This window comes from Adiantum capillus-veneris, chromosome 5 (assembly GCF_014529385.1).
Source record: "Adiantum capillus-veneris isolate H3 chromosome 5, ASM1452938v2, whole genome shotgun sequence".
Taxonomy (NCBI): domain Eukaryota; kingdom Viridiplantae; phylum Streptophyta; class Polypodiopsida; order Polypodiales; family Pteridaceae; genus Adiantum; species Adiantum capillus-veneris.
This window is the reverse complement of record NC_140935.1, coordinates 17364763-17369046: the sequence shown is the minus strand read 5'-3', so window position 1 is coordinate 17369046 and position 4284 is coordinate 17364763.

Below are 4284 nucleotides of genomic sequence, written 5' to 3'. Positions count from 1 at the left end.
TTTGGCATATGCTTTGGTGCCACAAACACAGCGTAAAAAATTGGATGATTTTGCACCTTTTGTCCAGTCATACTCGTTCAGGCTCTCGCCATGCATCTTATGCATCAGATTGTTATGCTTTGGCTGTGTCTAGCTTACATGATTTTGAGGAACCTCTATCTTTTGATGAAGCACACAATTCAAAAAATTGGATGGCTGCCATGCAATCAGAATATGATGCACATATAGAAAATGACACATGGACTTTATGTGATTTGCCTTCTGGCAAAAAGGCCATTGGTACGAACTGGGTTTACAAGTTGAGATGAAAGTTGAATGGTGAGATTGATCGCCATAAGGATGCACAACAAAAAGGCATAGATTATGAAGAAACTTTTGCTCCCACTTGTCGTATGACTACTGTACGTTTTCTATGTGCATTGGCAACTCATTTTGGTTGGGATGTACATCAATTAGACATTATTACTGCTTTCTTGAATGGTGACATATTTGAGGAAGTTTATGTAACGTAGCCTCGCGGTTTTGTCGTGAAAGGACAAGAGGACAAAGTGTGCAGATGTAAGAAGGCTTTATATGGGTTGAAGCAATCTCCTCTTGCTTTGTATGAGAAAGATGACACTCATTTGGTCAAACGAGGCTTTCGTAACAGTCCAATGGAAAGCACATTGTATGTAAAGCGTGAGGGTGATGTACTTCTCATTGTGGTTCTTTATGTAGATGATTTGTTGATTAGTGGACCAAATGAGAGACATATTGCTAAATTTAAGGTTGATTTGAATGCTACTTTTAAGTTGAAAGATTTGGCGTTGTTCCATCATTACTTGGGCATACAGTTTAAGCAGTGTGATGGCGGTATTGCTTTGTGTCAGAAAAGCTACATAGAAACATTACTATGTAAGTTTGGACTTGAGGATTGCAAACCTATTGCCACTCCCATGGAAATAGGTTTGAAGTTAAGTCTACATGATGTTGTTGATCCTGCTGATGCCACTCTTTACCAAACTGTTGTTGGTTGCCTCATTTATGTATGCAACATGAGGCCGGATATTCAGTTTGCAGTCTCACAGGTCAGCAGATTTATGCATAGCATTGGCAGGTTGTCAAGAGGATTTTTTGCTACCTTAGTGGCACTTTACATCTTGGTTTGTTTTATCTTAAGGGGGGATCATTGCCACTAGACTTACATGCTTTTTTTGACTCAGATTGGGCTGGTTGTTTTGACATGCGAGTGTTCACAAGTGGTTTTTGTTTCATGCTTGGCAGTTCATGTATATCATGGTTGAGCAAGAAGCAATGTATTGTGGCCACTTCGAGTTGTGAGGCTAAGTACAAGGCATTCTTCACAGCTACGGTTGAGTGTGTATGGCTCAGACGCCTTATGGCCGATTTGGGTGGTCAAGACACTGCCAACACTATCTACACTAACTGTCAGTGTAATGTATCCAACATTTTTCAATAAAAGTATTTCATTTACTTTGCAAATATTTGAGGTTTGCATTTTATTAAGTCAAAGAGCATTCTAATGGAGAGAATCCAATCAAAAATCAAACTTTAGAACTATTAATTATGACCCTTATTTACTTGAAAACAAGAAGGTTGATGGGAAACTTAAGCCTCAAGATTGTATCTAAAGACAAACGTTGACTCTTTTGGAAAGAGAGAGCAATTTTAGGAAAAGAGGAGTATTTTTAGGAAAGAAAGAGGAGGGAGTTAAGTTTAGAGTTCTTGGCTTGGAAGTCAAGCTTCTTTTAAATTTGGAGAACCGAAATCGTGCATCGAAATCCGTGTCCCAAAAAAAAAAAAAAACCGTGAATGTACGCAAACTTAGCTCTCTTTGCTTTCCTCTATTCTTAGCTGGCTTTGAGAGCCTATATAAAGACCCCTCTCCCTTCACTTTGAGGACAAAGACATACACTCTCAGAAGTGAAAACTCTTTTGCTTTGATGTTGGAGTTACCTTCTCTCCCACGAGCTCTTACCTTCAAACCATCTCCATCTCCAAGTCTTTCTTTACCATCGTCGTGTTGCCCTTGAAATTCTTGAGTTCTCTTTCTCTCTTTCCCTCTTCTCTACATCGATACGACGGCCTCGAATTGAGTGACTCAGAGCTCGAAGGATGCTCATGTTGCTCCACCTCCAAGGAAGGTGCAAAAGAAGGCATCAACTACTCCAAACGTTGCTCAAGCGGAGGTATTGGTTGCAGAAGAAGTCGAAGTTGTCCAGCCTCAAACACAGGAGGTAATCGAACATATTGCTAATCTGGTAAGAAAAATTTATAATTCTGCATTGCTATTCATGTTGACTTGGAAAGCTAAGCATAGGGATTCCCTTAAACCGTCCGAAAAACTGATTCTATCACAAGAAACAAGCATATGTTTTCATAGATTAGTGAAAGAATTGTTTGATAAATTGTCATTGTTTGTTGAATTGTTATTGCTTAATAAATTGTTATTGTTTGATAAGTGGTTACTAATTGATATGAAGAATTGGTTGATCATGTTTGATGAATCATTCAAAGAGAAGAATTGTTGAAAGAATAGTTTTTGTTCCTCACGGGTAGCGAGATGATTCCGCGATTAGCAAAAATTAAGCTGAGGTTATTGGCTATCTTTTGTTCCTCGCAGTTAGCTGGACGCCTCGCGGGTAGTGGGATGCCTGGTGGTTAGCAAGATGCCTTGCGGATAGCGGGATGTCTAGCGCGGTTAGCAAGATGCCTCGCAGGTAGCAGGATGGCTCGCGGTTAGCGAGATGGGAAGGTTGCGCAATTTGTGATTAGCAAATAAATCCTTTGCAAAGGCTCTGTTGGTTAGACAGAGGAAGTCCATGGGTAGCGACAAACTCATGAGCAATTGGAAAAGTTGCTTTTGTTGAAATATAGGTCTGCCTTCATTAGGCCTTGTTTGAATTGTTTTTGTATTGTTTGAAGGGCTGTATAAAAGAACCCGTGTTTGGAATTAATTAAGAAACACTGTTTGTATATGTAATATAGTGTGGTAGTAATTAGAAAACAAGCTAAAAAGTGTGAGTGTGGAGTGGAAAGTGGGGGCTGGCTCAGGTTGACAGTCAAAGATAGGTGGTCTCGATTAGTCGAGAAACTCTCCACTCCCTCGTATTAAGAGAAGTGAAATTAGAGATTCATTGTGCCAAGAGTTGAGATGGCCCAAATCTACCTGACACAAGATTACTATTTGATTTAGACTTAGTCTCATATCATCTTTATGGTTTATGGATGGCGGCAGTGCCTCTTAAACGTGGGGAAAAAGGCGTTGTTTATGGATTCTAAATATGTCAATGGGATTTCATCTTTATATTAGTAAACAGCTTCATTAAGATCCTAGATTTATCGACCTGGCTTATGGCGTGTGACCCTTATAACCACGTAAACGATGGATAGAGGACTTTCTCTCTTTTGTTGCTCGTATCTCTACTTCGTGGAAACAAAGTAGGGTGTCGTCAATAGAAAAGGAGAATAAAGGAAGGCCATCTATCAAGTCACCCCAATATTCTCGGGGTTGGGGACCTCACAATTGGTATCAGAGCCTTAAGTTAAAAGGCTTTAGTAGTTACATCGGGATTCATTGTGTGTATGGTTGTTTATATCCATTACCAGAATCACGAAAACATTATGATATTTCAGTTGATGCGTATTACAGCTATGGTTGAAACCACTATCATATATTCTCATGGAGAGATCTCTTTTAGACCCCTATATGGCTTTTTGATGAGTTTATGAATAGTAATGTTTTGCTTCAAAAGAACTGTTTGACTGGTTAAGTCATGAAAGTGAGTTTTTTGGGTGGATTGAATGAGCCACGATTGGTTAACTCGTGTGATTGGATAACCCATGACTGGTTAAGTCATGCGATTGAGATAGTCATGACTGGTTAAGTCATGTGATTAAGTTTTGTTGGAATGGTTAAGTCAAGATTGGTTAGGTCATGTGATTGAGTTTTAATGAAGCGGATAAGTAAGGATTGATTAAGTCATACGATTGAGCTTTAATGGACTGGATAAGTCTAAGTTTGCAAAGTACCCTATTGATTTGAGTTGTTATAACCACTGTTGTACGCTCAGGGGAATCCTCAAATCACTTCTACGTTGGAAAACCCTCAGAATGATGCTATCTATACGGATATTTAGGAGAAGAAGTTGTTGCTCAAACAAATGCAACCACCTTCTTTTAAAGGAGAGGGTGATGATATTAAGAAATATGCAGAAGTATGGATCGAAGCTGTGGATGATTACTTCTCTGCTGTAAGGACCATACCTGCAAATCAAGCAATGC